The sequence below is a fragment of the Triturus cristatus genome, chromosome 3_1 (genome assembly GCF_964204655.1).
Source record: "Triturus cristatus chromosome 3_1, aTriCri1.1, whole genome shotgun sequence".
Classification (NCBI taxonomy): domain Eukaryota; kingdom Metazoa; phylum Chordata; class Amphibia; order Caudata; family Salamandridae; genus Triturus; species Triturus cristatus.
In genome coordinates, this window is record NC_140583.1 from 415,428,043 (window position 1) to 415,446,486 (window position 18,444).

Consider the following 18,444-nt stretch of genomic DNA (forward strand, 5'->3'; position numbering starts at 1 on the left):
ATCTTGCAAATCTACCAATTGGCTTTCAAACCGGAAAGGTTTTTTCAAATGTAGTTCATGCAGGGCCTGCAAGTTTGGTGTGAATACCTGTGAATATAGCGATGCCTTCAGTCAAAACGTTAAGAGAATTAAAGGTTTCTTCACTTGCAAAACTGATTATGCAGTCTATGTGCTCCAATGCACTTGCCATCTCCGTTATATTGGCAGCACCAAACTCCAAGTTTTTAACCGTATCCTGCAACATCTTAGAGCAATTGTCAACTCTGATTCTAGCTATCCAGTGGCGCGTCATTTCAAATTAGTTCACCAGAACAATCTGAAAGATCTTAACTATTTTGTTATTGACGCTGTCCCGATCTCCAAGAGAGGTGGCGATAGAGAGAAGAGGCTCAGACAGTTGGAAAGCCACTACATTCTTCTGTTAGATATCAAGATTCCTAATGGCCTGAACACTGGGGAGGACCTTCATAATTTTCTATAATGTGCAATTCATTGATCTTTCCCTATTTGAATTGTTCTCTGTGATTGAACTGACTAATATATTTGATTTTTTAGATGTTCCTTTATTAGATGCATTCTCTTCTCTTACACTATTCCACGTCATTTTAGTATTTATACTACTTTTCTTATCCAGCTATGTTTTTATCTTGATCATTTTTACTCCATGTGTGTCGTTTTAACTGGTTTTATCTTTTGATTTTACCGGTTTTTAGACTGATGCTGGTGGGGTGCTTATGGTTGGGCTATCCTCATAGCTGGTGATCTATATGGTCTTGATGTTATTTCACTAGTGTTTCCACACCTTTTTTGCCTGAGTTTTATTGCAGGTATTTGTCCAGTTTCTTATGTTTCTCATTAGGATTATTCATTACTCAAATTCTTTTTAGAGTATTTATTCTGTAATATTTTGCACTCGCGAATGTTTACATTAATGAATTCATTCATCCTATTTTCTGATATTTGGACTACTCCCACATTATATTGCATTAATTATTCTCACAGTGTAGAGCTCAGGTTAGCATTGTTATTCTGTTAATTTAACTTTTCTTGTTTGTAGGCATCTGCACTATTTTACTCACTGTATATTTTTTATGTGAATTTGCTGCTATACGTCCAACTGACAACCAATTTTGGTTTTCAGGTCTGAGCTGTTTCCCATGCATCCATTGTTTTACCAACAGTCTAGGGGCACTTGCCCAAGAGTCTTTTATCCCCTGATTATTATCTTTCTTCTTCAGTATTTATAACAGCGTGATATAATTTTTTTAAAGGATTTTTTATTTACTCAAATAATATCTTTTAATGTTCTCCCGCTTTTACTGATTATAGGGGTTTAATACATTAATTTAACATTTTAATTATTGTATTTCATTATTTTATATTCATTGTTCTAGCCTGTTTGGTTCATGATTGATAGCATGGATTATATCTCTTTCTCAATACTACTGACTCGACCTGTAATGATTTTAGCTAATAGGATGTTTTCTACCTCTATTACATGGTTGGTAGTTTTGGCGGCACTCTCTGCTATTTAAACTCTATGACCCTTGTACATGTCATGTGATCAAGACCGGTTCTCCGGTCGAAACGCGTCATGCTGTCGTGTGAAAAATAAAGCACTTTACCTTATAGCCACGGAGTGGTCTGTCCCTGCTGCTTGTATCATTGGGCATTCTGAAGGGCTTTGGAAACCATATATATATATATATATATATAGATATATATATATATATATATATATATATATATATATATTATCTACTGGCGGTCGCCAGTAGATAGTTATAGTTAGGACCGTTTTTCCATAGGAAATCTCAAAATTCTATTTTGAATAACTTTGGCGCCGGTTGACGAATCCTCGCAAAATTTTCAAAACTAATGGGGCGCTCCGCTCAGCTCCTACCCTGAAAGTCTCGGGGTGATTCGTTAAGCGGGGGCGTAGAAAAAGGGGGGTCACAAAACGCATTTTCCCCATGCATTTTTCCATAGGACCTTTAGTCGCAGCTACAGCCCGAACGGCTGAACAGAATTACTTGAAATTTGGCAGAGAGGTAGCCATAAGGTCAAGGAAGTGCCTGTCGCAGGTCTGGTGTAAATCTGTTGAGTATTTCCTGAGAAAATAGCATTTAAAAGCATATCAATATCTATACGCACGCAGGATGCGCGCACTGTGCAAGCCCTGTGCACGCACCCTGCCGTGCGCAAGCGTAATTCTGATTGGTTGCTAGATGTCAGTAAACATTCGAATCGGTCGAAATCAGGAAGTGTGAGCCGCCATTTTGTCTGTCGCACTGAAAAGGAAAGGTGGAGAACGTGAATAGGGGGCAGAGTAGGGAGTTCTTGACCCCCTAGCCATTGTCAGGGGGTCACAGTAGGACCACGAAGGGCAAAAAAAAAGATTGTAATTTTTTTTAAAAACATTGCGAGGTGCGCGCACTCTGCGCGCACCCAAAAAAAAGATTAAAAAAAATAGAAATAAAAATCAAGTTTAAGTGTTTAGATATTAGGTGGCTCTAAAAAGAGCCCTTGTGTTTATTGAGTGTTTTTCGGTACCTACAAGTAAGTACCGATGCAGAGTCTAAAGTTCAAGAGGAAGACTCTGTTTCCTTCATCATTGAAATGTACACCATCTCCTCTATAAATGTCTTGCATGTTGTAACGCAAGTTGTTCCACTTTTGCCTTTGGCATATATTAGAATATACAAAGGCAGTTTGTGGAAAAAGTGACATCAATTGCAGAAAGGTGTCCTTAATAAGCATTTCCAGACCTACCCCAGTTAAAGTGCCTAGGTCATTTCCACCACAGTGCACAATAATAAGGTTAGGCTGTGGGAGATGTAGAAAGGTTTTCACCAAAGGCATTAAATGGTGCCACTTTAACCCTCTCTGACCAATCCATTTAATGTCTACATTTGGCAAAGCAAGGTCTTTTACAATACCTCTTTTTTCTGCAAATGTTTCATTCCAGAAGACATAGCTATGACCTACAATCCACACTGTGAACATCTTTCAAGGAGAACAGGATGCACTCAGGAGGTGTCTTTCAGTAGAATGGCAATATGAAAAGAAAATCAGTTGGAAAATGGAGGCATACATACTTTTTTTTAATAAAAAGAACTCATTGGCTGATTCAAACCATTTTACAGTTAAAACTAGGCTGTATGTTTACATTTTTAAAAGCATGTTTTGGATTGGTACAGAAAAATGTGTTCCCACTGAACATTACTTTGGATTTGCTGTTAGGTTTGAAAAGTCAAGCACTCTTGCTCTTTGTGTTTGAAACATTATGTGCTGACCTTCTGACCTCTCTGCTCACACCAGTGTTCCATGACCTGTTGCTATGGTAGCAGGCAGAAGTCATGTTGGGGGAAGGGATGATTTGGAAAGGGGTTGAAAGTTGCAACCAATAGAAATGTGTGATTCCATTTGAAAAAATGTGGGAAGGACTGTGATTTTACATTAACATGTATATGTGTGAAAAAAGAGAGGGAAACATTGCCATTTACTGGTTTAGGTGAGAGGAGAGAGGTGTACAGCTCTGAGATTCTGGCTCTGATAATCTGCTCTTTGAGTGCCACATTTCTTTCTCAACGAACTAATTTTAAAGGTGAGTTATGAGTTTGAGAGGGGATGTATGTGGTGATTTTTGATATAAATATTAGAATTGTCATTCTTCTTTTAAAGTTGTGTTTTACATTTTGTGTTTTAGGAGATATTTAACTGTCTTGAACTTGTAATATATTATGGAGTATGTCTTCACTGTAAGTTAAGGTATACTGGTATCACTGAGGAATACTGTTTTGTGCCTAGAATCACATCATGAGTCTGTCTGCACACAGGATTTGTTGTCAGAGATTTAATTTGTGTTGCTCTTGTTCTGTTAGCCTTGCACTCGCAGAAAAGGGGCAATTTGTTTTCTTAAAGTGTGATGGTTAGCATTCAGCAGAAATCAGTTACTCACAAATGAGAGGCAAATGCAAACACATTTGAAAATAGCATGGTACATTTTCCTACCACTTTAAAAGTTGTGTTTTACATTTTATGTTAAGGAAGATATTTAAGTGCCTTGAACATGTTAGATATTATGGAGTATGTCTTCACTATAAGTTAAGGTGTACTGGTATCACCCAGGAATACTGTTCTCTGCCTAGAATCACACCATGAGACAGTGTGCACACAGGAATTGTTATCAGAGATTTAATTTGTGTTGGTCTTGCTCTATTACCCTTGCACTCGCAGGAAAGGGGCAGCTTGTTTTTTGTAATACATGGTCATGGTCTCAAGGAGCTGTTAGGACATGTGCTCTTTTCTGCTTGTCTAAAATATAAGAAAAATGTGTCAGGCTGTCACAGTAATTATCACTTGCTCCACCACAGTACTAAATGTGCTTTCAAATTCCCAAAGAAAATATCGCTTTGTGCTTAGAATCACACCATGAGTCTGTGTGCACACAGGAATTGTTGTCAGAGATTTAATTTGTGTTGCTGTTGTTTTGTAAAACTTGCACTTTTAAGAAAGGGCCAGCTTCTTTTCTTCAACTGTGTTGGTTAGCATTCAGCAGAAATCACTATCTCAAAAATGAGAGGCAAATGCAAACACATTTGAAAATAGCATGGTACATTTTCCTACCACTTTAAAAGTTGTGTTTTACATTTTATGTTAAGGAAGATATTTAAGTGCCTTGAACTTGAAAGATATTATGGAGTATGTCTTCACCATAAGTTAAGGTGTACTGGTATCACCCAGGAATACTGTTTTCTGCCTAGAATCACACCATGAGATAGTGTGCACACAGGAATTGTTATCAGAGATTTAATTCGTGTTGGTCTTGCTATATTACCCTTGCACTCGCAGGAAAGGGGCAGCTTGTTTTTTGTAACACTTGGTCATGGTCTCAAGGAGCTGTTAGGACATGTGCTCTTTTCTGCTTGTCTAAAATATAAGAAAAATGTGTCAGGCTGTTACAGTAATTATCACTTGCTCCACCACAGTACTAAATGTGCTTTCAAATTGCCAAAGAAAATATCGCTTTGTGCTTAGAATCACACCATGAGTCTGTGTGCACACAGGAATTGTTGTTAGAGATTTAATTTGTGTTGCTGTTGTTTTGTAGAACTTGCACTTTTAAGAAAGGGCCAGCTTCTTTTCTTCAACTGTGTTGGTTAGCACTCAGCAGAAATCACTATCTCAAAAATGAGAGGCAAATGCAAACACATTTGAAAATAGCATGGTACATTTTCCTACCACTTTAAAAGTTGTGTTTTACATTTTATGTTAAGGAAGATATTTAAGTGCCTTGAACATGTTAGATATTATGGAGTATGTCTTCAACATAAGTTAAGGTGTACTGGTATCACCCAGGAATACTGTTTTCTGCCTAGAATTACACCATGAGAAAGTGTGCACACAGGAATTGTTGTCAGAGATTTAATTTGTGTTGTTGTTGTTCTGTAAAACTTGCACTTTCAGGAAAGGGCCTGGTATCACCCAGGAATACGGTTTTGTGCCTAGAATCACACCATGAGACAGTGTGCACACAGGAATTGTTGTCAGAGATTTAATTTGTGTTGCTGTTGTTCTGTAAAACTTGCACTCGCAGGAAAAGGGCAGCTTGTTTTCTTAAAGTGTGATGGCTAGCACTCAGAAGAAATCATGATCTCACAAATGAGAGGCAAATGCTAACACATTTGAAATCAACAGGGTAGATTTTCCTTCCAATCTTGTAATGGGTGAGGTAGTTCCTACATGTACAAAACTCCAATTAACCCTTACCAAACATGTACTCTTACACACATATCTGCAGTCTTCATGCAGTTGTAAAAGTCTCCCTGCAGATCTCTCTTGCAACTGACAATACACAGTCTCCAGAAACACACTCTTTGCACACATGCAGCAGCTTCTCCTACACTCCCATGCGTAATACTCAGCTCTGTGTTGTGTTTCAGATAGCAGTGTGTAACGCAAACACATTCAACGTCATCAAGGCTCATTTCCTTTGCTGTAGTCTAATCACTCACCCTGTAACACATGGTCATGGTCTCAAGGAGCTGTTAGTACATGTGCTCTTTTTTGCTTGTCTAAAATATAAAGAAAATGTGTCAGGCTGTCACAGTAATTATCACTTGCTCCTCCACAGTACTAAATGTGCTTTCAAATTGCCAAAGGAAATGTGCTCTTTTCTGCTTGTCTAAAATATAAGAAAAATGTGTCAGGCTGTTACAGTAATTATCACTTGCTCCACCACAGTACTAAATGTGCTTTCAAATTGCCAAAGAAAATATCGCTTTGTGCTTAGAATCACACCATGAGTCTGTGTGCACACAGGAATTGTTGTTAGAGATTTAATTTGTGTTGCTGTTGTTTTGTAGAACTTGCACTTTTAAGAAAGGGCCAGCTTCTTTTCTTCAACTGTGTTGGTTAGCACTCAGCAGAAATCACTATCTCAAAAATGAGAGGCAAATGCAAACACATTTGAAAATAGCATGGTACATTTTCCTACCACTTTAAAAGTTGTGTTTTACATTTTATGTTAAGGAAGATATTTAAGTGCCTTGAACATGTTAGATATTATGGAGTATGTCTTCAACATAAGTTAAGGTGTACTGGTATCACCCAGGAATACTGTTTTCTGCCTAGAATTACACCATGAGAAAGTGTGCACACAGGAATTGTTGTCAGAGATTTAATTTGTGTTGTTGTTGTTCTGTAAAACTTGCACTTTCAGGAAAGGGCCTGGTATCACCCAGGAATACGGTTTTGTGCCTAGAATCACACCATGAGACAGTGTGCACACAGGAATTGTTGTCAGAGATTTAATTTGTGTTGCTGTTGTTCTGTAAAACTTGCACTCGCAGGAAAAGGGCAGCTTGTTTTCTTAAAGTGTGATGGCTAGCACTCAGAAGAAATCATGATCTCACAAATGAGAGGCAAATGCTAACACATTTGAAATCAACAGGGTAGATTTTCCTTCCAATCTTGTAATGGGTGAGGTAGTTCCTACATGTACAAAACTCCAATTAACCCTTACCAAACATGTACTCTTACACACATATCTGCAGTCTTTATGCAGTTGTAAAAGTCTCCCTGCAGATCTCTCTTGCAACTGACAATACACAGTCTCCAGAAACACACTCTTTGCACACATGCAGCAGCTTCTCCTACACTCCCATGCGTAATACTCAGCTCTGTGTTGTGTTTCAGATAGCAGTGTGTAACGCAAACACATTCAACGTCATCAAGGCTCATTTCCTTTGCTGTAGTCTAATCACTCACCCTGTAACACATGGTCATGGTCTCAAGGAGCTGTTAGTACATGTGCTCTTTTTTGCTTGTCTAAAATATAAAGAAAATGTGTCAGGCTGTCACAGTAATTATCACTTGCTCCTCCACAGTACTAAATGTGCTTTCAAATTGCCAAAGGAAATATCGCTTTCTGCCTAGAATCACACCATGAGTCTGTGTGCACACAGGAATTGTTGTCAGAGATTTAATTTGTGTTGCTGTTGTTCTGTAAAACTTGCACTTTCAGGAAAGAGCCAGCTTGTTTTCTTCAAATGTGTTGGTTAGCACTCAACAGAAATCACTATCTCAAAAATGAGAGGCAAATGCTAACACATTTCAAATCAACAAGGTAGATTTTCCATCAAATCTTGCAATGGCTGAGGTTGTTCCTACATGTTCAAAAGTCCAATTAACCCTTACCACACATCTACTCTTATACACATGTCTGCACTCTTCATGCAGTTGTGCAAGTTTCCATGCAGATCTCTATGGCAACTGACAATACACAGTCTCCAGAAACACACTTTTTGCACACACGCAGAAGCTTCTCCTACACTCCCGTGCATACTACTCAGCTCTGTGTGGTGTTTCAGATAGCAGTGTGTAACGCAAACAGATTCAACGTCACCAAGGCTCATTTCCTTTGCTCTAGTCTAATCACTCACCCTGTAATACATGGTCATGGTCTCAAATAGCTGTAAGGACATGTGCTCTTTTCTGCTTCTCTAAAATATAAGAAAATTGTGTCAGGCTGTCACAGTAATTATCCCTTGCTCCTCCACAGTAGTAAATGTGCTTTCAAATTGCCAATCAAATATCGTTTTCTGCCTAGAATCACACAATGAGTCTGTGTGCACACAGGAATTGTTGTCAGAGATTTAATTCATGTTTCTCTTGTTTTGTAAGACTTGGACTCGTAGGAAAGGGTCAGCTCATGTGATAGGATTTGAAAAGCTCCAAAAAAAATTGTAATGAATTAAAATTACATAAAGGTATTTTTTTTTAGTTTCTTGCAGGTATTGCTGAGCAACAGTGAAAAAATTTAAAGATGCCTATAAAGTCAAGAAAGAGAAAAGAAAAACAACTATATTTAAAGACAACTGGTAAAAAAAGAATAGGAGGAGAAGATTGTGTTGGAAAACAGAAAAAGTCTTCTGGTAAGCAGACTAAAGAATTTTTAAAAAATATCTTCAAAAAAAAAATGATCGAAAGATAAATTCAAACAGTGTTTCAAGTACAAAACAACAACAGAGTCGACAGCAAAAACAAAATGCTAATGTAGACTCAGAAGTAAGAATGAGTGACTTAACACGAAAAATAGATTTTAAAAACATTCGTCGAAAAATGTTTCAGAGAAGAGTGATGTTAAATTTGCTAAAGGATGTGAAAAAATATAAGAAGAAAACCAAATTTTATAAGAGAAAGAAATTAATTAAAAGTATTGTTACGAAGGCTTTAGAAATAAAAAAAAAACTATTCATTTTAATTTTGAACAGGATGCGTAGATTAGATAAATTAGTCAATGCAATGAAGTCACAAAGCAAAAGGAAAAGAGAAGTGAAAAAAAATAACTTTTGTAAAGTATTCTTAGGAGAATGGAAGCATAGTTCAAGTACTGAACCATTTTTTAATGAAGAGAGTTATCTTCAACGTAATAGTTTGTTGCATGCAGTTGACACCAATGGTAGAGCATATGAAGTTAAGGATGGTTGTGTAATGGAAAAGGAGAAAATGGTTCCAAGAAATGAGGAAGAAGTGATGGCTGATGAGGTTATGGGGAGACGTCCTAAAGCCCCATTGTACACTTGGAATTGTAGTAGTATTTGTACTGTGCGTCAGGAATCTATTGATAAATTACGTGACTTTCTAAGAGAATATAGTAAAAAGAGTGTTAAACAGAAGATTAAGGTGCTTCAAAGACTAGATCCATACAGAGTGAGAGAGAATACTGGTTTGCAAGGACATTCTCTGTCTTGTCTATCTAGGAAAGTGTGTCAAAGTGTTTTTCACCATTTTAGGATGCTGGCTGTTCATCATACTGAAATGAGAAAGTTTGTGAGAACATTGTATTTTGCTAAAAGTCCAGCACTAAAGTTAAATAAGTTGAATAATGCTCTGTTCCGTGGATCTGTATCAGATGTAGTGAAGGTTACTGATGAGATTCAGTTTTGTTACTTTGGTCTAGAACAAGAAAGTGCAGAAAATGACACAGTTATTGATGAAAATGTGGAAGAGAATGTAGAACTTAGTGTTAGTAAAAATTTTGAAGATGAAATGACAAAATTTACTATCATCTCTAATGAAAGACCAAATATTACTTGTATTTGTTGCCGGAGAAGCCATTATAAAATTCAAACAAGGAATGTTGATCTGTATAAAAAAAGTGAAAATGAAGATAATTATAAGTGGAAAGATTTTGCAACATATATATTTCTGGAAAATCGTTTTGAATTGCGTGAAGATCAGCGTATTTGTAAATACTGTTATAACAAGTTAGAAGAAAATAGAATGCCAGCAAGAGCTGTACATAATAAATTAGAATTGGTTGATATTCCTCCAGAACTTTCTGATTTAAATACGTATGAGTCTATACTCATTCAATGTTTCCATCCGTTTCAGACCATAGTGCGTATGGAGCCAAAAACAGGTAAATTACCTCCTTTGGATTTACAAAGAGGTTTAAAAGGAAGAGTTGTCTATTTGCCATTGGATTTGAAAAAAATATGGAAACAATTGATGCAGATACTTTGGAAACTGAACCATTAGTTATTCTGGTTAATGGTGTACCTACAAAGAATAAGAAAATTTGGCAGGAGCTGGTGGATGTACGAAAAGTACAAAAAGCAAATTTGAATTTGAAAAAAAATAATAAATGGTATGAAGCCATTTATATGGATGAAGATGAAGAAGTTTTACTAGAAGACATAGGAATACCAACTGGGCAAATTGAAAAAGTGGATAAGTCAAAAGAAGAAGAAATTTATGAACATTTCAGCATACATCCTCTTCATTCTAAAGAAGTTATGGGAAACGCTATTGATCTGTTTCAGATGAAGAAAGCAAAAGGAACTCCTGTGAGTGTATGGGAGGAGAGCTTGGAAGCTCGTTGTTTTCCCCAACTGTTTCCTACAGGAGAAGGTGGACGATATGATGAACGTCCAGTACAGATTCCTGCTTCGGAGTATCGGACTACAAGATTATATGCAGAAGATCCCAGATTTCGTCAAAGTATTCCTTGTTTGTTCCATCTTTTATTTGAAAGTGACTTGTCTGCACTATCTTATGCAGTAAATCACATTTTGAAAACTGGAGTACATCTACATAATGTGTCAGCAAAGGACTTTACCAACAAAGTGCAACAGCGAGATGATCATTTGGAATCTCAATTGATCAATTTGATGGCTTGTCAGCGTGGGACTAATGAATATTGGTACCAACGCCATGGAGAATTGAAGTGTATGTTACGGAATTTAGGAACTCCTACATGGTTCATTACCCTAAGCTGTGCTGAGTACGCTTGGGATGATCTTCTAGATTTTCTTCGAGAGGCAAATTCAAACATTAAAAACATACAATACAAGACAGCAGGAGAATTGTGCTCATTGGATCCGGTTAATGTTTGCAGATATTTTAATCATAGATTTGAGGCTATGATGTCCTTCATCTGCAATAAAAAAAATCCACCTCTTGGAGAAGTTGTGGATTTCTTTTGGAGAAAAGAGTACCAAGCAAGAGGTGTTCCTCACATTCATATGCTGTTGTGGATCAAGGATGCCCCAAAATTTGGAACAGATGCTGATGAAGCAGTTTTATCTTTCATTGAAGGATATGCAACATGTGCTATACCTAAAAGCACAGAAGAGAAAAACTTAAAAGAGAAAGTTTTAAGTTTCCAAAGTCATCGGTGTGGAAAATACTGTTGACGAAAGTACAAGAGTAAAGATAAATTCTACACAAAATGTCGATTTGGATTTCCATGACCTGTTCTTTCCAAAGGAAGAGTAAACAGTTTTATGTCAGCTGTACGACATACTATTACAAGAAAATCGCCTAAGAATACCTACAACCTAAGAAGAAAAGAAGAGTCAAAATATATAAATGACTACAACCCAGTCATTTTATCCATGTGGAATGCTAACATGGATATACAGTATGTGGCTGACAATTCTATTGCTGTTGCTCGGTATGTCACATCTTACATCACTAAATCTGAGAAAACGGAATTGAAGGAAAGGTGGGTAGAGATTTCTCACGAGAAGACTGTCAGTAAGAAGCTATACAGTTTCAGTTTAAAGATGTTATCGCATCAAGAAATTGGATCCTACGAATGCTCAGATAGGTTATCATCTCCAAGTCTGTACTCGAAATCTAGAAGAATAATGTGGGTAAGTTTAGGCCTTGCAGGAATGCGAAATCGGGTACTGAAATCTATTCGAGAAACTGAATATTTAGCAGAGTTTGAACCAGAAAGTAGAGACATTTTAAGAACAAACATGTTGGACACATATTACCCACAAAGAAGTCATCACCTTGAGAACATGTGTCTCTATGAAGTGCTGCAGAACTTCATTTTTAAACGGAATGCCACAGAAGATATCAACAATGGAAAATATAAAGTCAGTGGTGAGGAAGGATGTTTGGTGAAGCAAACAAAAGGAAGTTTGATAAATCACCGGAAGCTGAGTTGCGACACTCCTGACAAAAAGGAATTTTACTACTTGGCCCTTTTGCAGCTGTTTAAACCATGGAGTTCAGAGGACAAACTACTTGGAGAATTCCAGAGTTATGAAGATTCCTTCAATGCTAGCAAAGACAGCATAGAATGCAGTACTTTCACAACTTATGTTCAAATGTTAAATGAAGAAATTGAACAAGAAGCAACAATTGCAGCTGAAGTAGCTAGAGACAGTTCTGAAGACAGTCAAAGTTCTGGGACATTCAGTCAAGATCCTCTAGGACTACCAATCGTAGAAAATGAAGCAGCAATAGCCATGACTGAAGTCGAAACAGCTATGAATCAAGCTCAGGAAGATTTAGTAGACTTAACATATTTGGAGCAGCAACTGAATGAAGAACAAAAACAAATTTATGAAGAAGTCAGGAAAAAAATTGATCACGGATTACTACATTAAAATAAAGAGTGCTCATGCACATCTTTTGAACCAATGAGAATGTATGTAAGTGGACAAGCAGGAACTGGAAAAAGTTTCTTAATTAATGTAATTAGAAGATACCTACAGAAGAAAATGGATTCCATTTTGTCTTGTGTTGTTACTGCTCCAACTGGGTTTGCAGCGTATAATATATAAGGAGTTACCTTACATCGTTTGCTAATTTTACCAGTAGAGCATGAGAACAAAATACAGTACCACAAACTAGCAGGAGAAGCATGCTTGGAAGTTTCAAGAGTATTGAAGAACATGAAAGTACTCATTATTGATGAGGTAAGCATGGTATCAAACTTAATGCTTGCCTTTGTGCATTTAAGAATGCAGCAAATTCTGAAGACAGACTATGACGTGTTATTTGGAGGAAAACACGTCATAGTTTTTGGGGATCTTTTGCAACTTACTCCAGTTAAAGGACAACCGGTATTCCATACACTTACACATGAAGACACGAAAAAGTCGTTAGGAAGTATAGGCAATGTAAATATTTGGACATATTTTGAGTATAAAGAACTCTTTACCAATATGAGGCAAGCCAATGATGAGGACTATGCAAGTATTCTGAAAGATATAAGAATTGGACTACTCACAGAACATGGCAGAAAGGTATTACAGAGTCGATTGCTGAGTAATTTTGTTTACAACAGAAGAAATAGTTCCAGAGTAAATATACAAGAAAATTGCTGAAAAAAACTACTGTAATCTGCTTAATGCCAACACTACATGAATGCTCTGTATTCAATCAAGAACTTTTGAAATTGGAAAATGAAGAGATCATAAAACTGGAAGCTGTGGATAAAATTCAACATGAACGAATAACTATTATATTGACAGGCAAATTGGCTACTAAATTGGATTCTCTGGAGAAAAATATTTAAAAAACAGCTGGTTTGGAAAAGAATCTTTATGTGTGTATGAACTGTAGAGTAATTTTATGACGTAATTTGGATGTAGAAAAAGGTTTAGTGAATGGAGCAATGGGTAAAGTTGTGGGTTTTGTAAAGTACCAGAAAAAAGATGGAATTGAATTCTTAAAAATAAAATTTGATCAGATTGAAGAGGTTAAAGTCATTAGTCGTTGTTCAGTTCGTTTTTTGCTAGTGAAAGGCTTATATGTACGTAGGAAGCAGTTTCCGATTTCTCTAGCATATGCTGTAACTATTCACAAGTCTCAAGGATTAACTGTTGATAGTGCTTTTGTAAACATTGGATCTACTGTGTTTAAAGAAGGTATGGCATATGTTGCTTTGTCACGCGTGAAACAATTATCTGGTTTATTCATGATAGACTTTGATGACTCAAAAGTAAGTGCTGATGCAAACTGTGTAAAGGAGTATAATAGATTAAGAAGAAGCTATGCTCCTCATTTAGGTCAGTATCCTGTGTTTGAAAAACGTGTTGTTTGTCGGAAAAGGAGATTTGAGAATATCTGTAATGAGGATGTACAGAAGAGAAAACAAAAAGACAGTGATGTGACTGCAAGCAAAAAGAAAAAGGAAAGTGTGGAAGAGGTTGTTGGTTGTCATTTTGAAAATAGCTCTGGTGTCAACTGCAACACAAATGTAGTGCTGAATGTTGTATTTTATCTTTAAAGTTTGCAAGAGCAGATAATACTAAATCATGAAAAAAGATTCTGTTCTTTGTTGAGTCTCCTTTATGAGAAGCTGAGTAATGATAAAAATAAAATAGAAAGTGCTTCTGATGTTAGAAATCTTGTAGATGTATGTTCTGGATGTACAGAGTTTACACAAAATGTCCAGCAAGATGCACAGGAATTCTTGATGTATATCCTGATGGTACTGGAAGATGAAGGGGTAGAAGTAGAAAATGTATTTGGTGTCTCTTATAAATGGGAACATTGTTGTGATAACTGTATGAACACATGCAGTACTAATGTTGATTCTGAAAGGTTCACATATTTACCATTACCAGAAAGTAAAACAGTGACTTTTAGTAAATTAGTTAAAGATGCTAATCACAACATGGAATGTTCTGAATGTAAATCTGAAATGTTGTCAACGTTATTTTTAAAGAAATATGGACAGTATGTAATTTTAATGGTACAACGTTGTAGAGCTGTTGGAACAAAATTGGAAACTTTACTAAAGAAGTTTGTTGGTAATCAATTATCTATATCTGGAAAAACTTTAGTAGCAGTTGCAATAATTTTTCATGACGGTCCTTCTATAACTTCTGGTCCTTACACAGTTTATCTTAAATGTGAAAAAGGATGGACACTGTGTAATGATTCTCAATTGATTTTCAAGCAACGTTTGCCTTATGATTTACCCAATTGTTACTTAATTTTTCTGAAACCCAAATTTTAAATACTAAATTCAGCATCTGAAGAAAGCATTATTCAAATTTTAAAGGATTAAAATTGAATATTTCACTCAAAAAGGATTTTAAACTTACCATTTGGCCTCAAGGAAAGGTAAAACAAACAATTGTGGACTTCTATGACAGATATTATTTTGGAAAATGTTCTTTTGCAACAAGGTTTACAGACGTTATTTCTTGAAAATTGTTATTGTACTTAAAAGGTATTTTTGACATTTCTATTAAGGTATGTTTTAGTGAGGATACATTTGGGGCTTTTTTAAACAATCTTTCAGATTGTTTTTTTTTTTGCCCGCTGTTAAATGATGAATACAATTGATTTCACTATTTTCAGTGAAAATCAAAACATTCTGAAAACAGCAAAAAAGGGCAAAAAATTGCTTTGCTAAATATGAAAAAACATGTACTGTTTAATAAAATGTATTGTTGAATATTAATACTTTTTTTCTTTTTTTCAGAACTAGAAAGAAAATTTAGAAAATGTAATTCAGTTTCCTTGCAATTAAATAAAAACATTTATTTCTAAATAAGTTACTTTGATGGTCAGGTAAGTTTAAAATATCTGTATGTGTCACTGCTTTCGTTTCATGCTTCCTTTTCTTCACCTGTCCTTACTCTGCTTTTCTCATTTCTCTTCTCACTCTCTCTTTCTGCTTTACTACTCTTTTGTAACTCCCTCACTCCTTCTCTACTACTCCCCTACCTTTACTACCTCCATCACTAATTTTTCATCCATGTTTCTTTCTCTGTATCCATATGTCTTAGTCTTTTTAACTGCCTTACTCCTTCTCAGTTGTTTGCTTTCTGTCTCTGTATCTGTCACTCTCTGTTTGTGTGTTTTACCCTTAACTTCCTTAACATCTCTGGGGCAGATTTACAAGCCACCTGCACCACCACTACGTCACTTTTCTTGACGTACTAGTGGCGCAGGATGCTCCCACATATTTACAAGGAGAGGATAAGCCACTCTGTGTTTCTTTTTCTCTCCTTGTAAATACAGCCAATTTAAATGCAGCACTAAAATGAGCTATTATCTTTTTTGATAGGTTTAGGGTACCTATACGTAAGTACTGATGCAGAGTTTAAAGTTTAATAGGAAGAGTCTCTTCCCTTCATCTGTGAAATGTACACCATCTCTTTTTTAATTACTTTGCCACTCCCCTCTCTTTGTCAGGGAGTCCCTGAAGGTTTACTAAAGTTAAAAAAAATTATTATTTTTTAATAAAACATCATTGGGTGCGCGCAGGGTGCGCGCACCTCAAAAATAAAAATTGACAAATAGATTCAAAAAACAAGTTTTTGTGTTTAGATTTTAGGTGGCTCTAAAAAGAGCCCTTGAGTTAATGTAGGGACAGAGAAAGAGAAAAACCAAAAAAAAAATAACAAAACTATGGCCCACTGCAAAAGTGCTCCTCAAATTTTCTCTGAATAAGATCAACACTGCTCTCACCCATAGTAATAAGAGTACCACAATCCATGCAGCGTGTACTCATCCTCCCAAAACAAGGACGAATATCCAGAGGTGTGTAAGAAGGTGAAGGCACCATCGCAGAAGAAGTGCTCGGCTGAGCTGCCAAAGATGTGCTCGGCTGAGCTGCTGCAGATGTCGTCGGCTGAGCAGGTGGAGGGTTTGCTCCAAAAGCTTGTCGAAAAGTCACAGGATGCATTTTCTCAACGTGCCTCAACATAGTGTGAATACTAAAAGAGTACTTATTATTAGCATTCCCACGTGATAAGGTGCGCTGACAAAGTATGCAGGTGACTTTTGGTGCATTCACCTTCTTTTGTCCCTCAGGAAAAGTGAAAAACTGCCATATAAAGGAGTCTTTCTGCTTCCTCTGCCTCTGTCTCTCAAGAGTGTCCTGTTCACTCTCAGAAGGTGGCTGGTGCTCTGCCATTGTCTCACAAAAACAGAGTAGCTCCTTCTCCAAGGGAATCAGAACGAACAATGAGGGGAGTGGGTGTGATTTTGGAAGAATCTGGAACTGAAAGTACTTTGAACCAATGAAAAGTGATGTTTCTTGATCACATGACTTGCCATGAGGGGATTGGGTGTGGTGTTGAAACAATCTGAAACTGAAAGTAATGAAAACCAATTAAAAGTGTTGTTTTATTATTTACATAACTCGAGGTGCGCGCACAGAGCAAGCTCAGAGCGCGCACGGTGCAATTACGTATGCGCTAACAAGTACGCGCGCATGCGCATAAGTATTATGCGCGTACGTAACGCGCATACGCAGCACGTGTGCATGCGTGAACGTCAGCGCGCGTACTCCACGCATATGCGCGAGTGCAGCACGCAGAGCACGTACGACGCACGCAAGCATACGTACGCATGCGTACTGGGTGTGCGCTGCGAGCGCGTATTAAAACGTACGTATGCGTACGTACATAATGTACGCATGCGTACACAAAAAACTTAAGCATGCGTACTAGGAGCGTGCTGTGAGCGCGCACTAAAACATATATATGCGTACGTAGATAACGTACGCAGGCGTACATGAAAAACGTATGCATGCGTACTAGGTTCGCGCTCAGTGCGCGCACCCTAAAAATGTATAGACAAAAAAAAAAATTAAAGTGTACATAAGTTAATAGAACATATTAACAATGCTGTTCAACTTTATCCAAATTCAAAGTAAAAAAAAAATGAGCCACACCAAATTAAAGGATACAGATAATCTATAAATGTATACATAGGGAAATTTTTGTAAAAGAAATATATAAAAAATATATTAAAAAATTATAAAATTAGCATTTAAAAAACCTTTGAAATTCACTGAAAAAACCATAGGTTTCACACACGTTATAGTTAGGAATTAGCATTTAAAAAACCTTGCAAGTTCACTGAAAAAAACATAGGTTTCACACATGTTATAGTTAGCTGGACATTTTACTTGTAAAAAACCAATGAAATTCCCCCGTTATAGTTAGTTCAGCTAACTATAACTCGCGCGCCCGCAATCCACTGCTGATGACGTCACATATTACATCACTCATGACATGGTCAGTAACATCACTCATGACATCACTCATGACATCTCAAATGACATCACTGATGATGTCATCCATGTGATAAATTAGCACATCTTCTCACACCCTAATATAACCTTTCATACACCGACTCAAAATTTAAGAGTTCCATTCTCAAAACCATACATACTGCAATACCAATAACTACATACCCACTTATTAACTCTTAGGTCTACATACACCTCCACTCATTCACCTGTACAGTCACTCATACTTACAGTCACTCCATACAAAACTATCATATGCATTTATACACCTATATAGACACTCACACACCACCAATCATCCATAGAGGTACTCTCACACCTAGTCAGTCAAGCAAATAATCACACTCCCATTTACTCACCTATGCGGTTATACACACTCAAGTTCACGTAGTCATAAAAATAGTACCACATTCTTACGCTCTTATAGAATCATTGATACAAGCACACACTCATCCATACAGTCACTCTCACAATCACACACTCTCACATCTACCCACTTATATACTCTTACACGCATATATACAGCCTTTCACATATGTAGTTAGTCACAAATGTACCACTGAGATATACATTCAATCCCTAACACACCCATACATACACTCACTCAACCATACAGTCCATCACAGATGCACTCT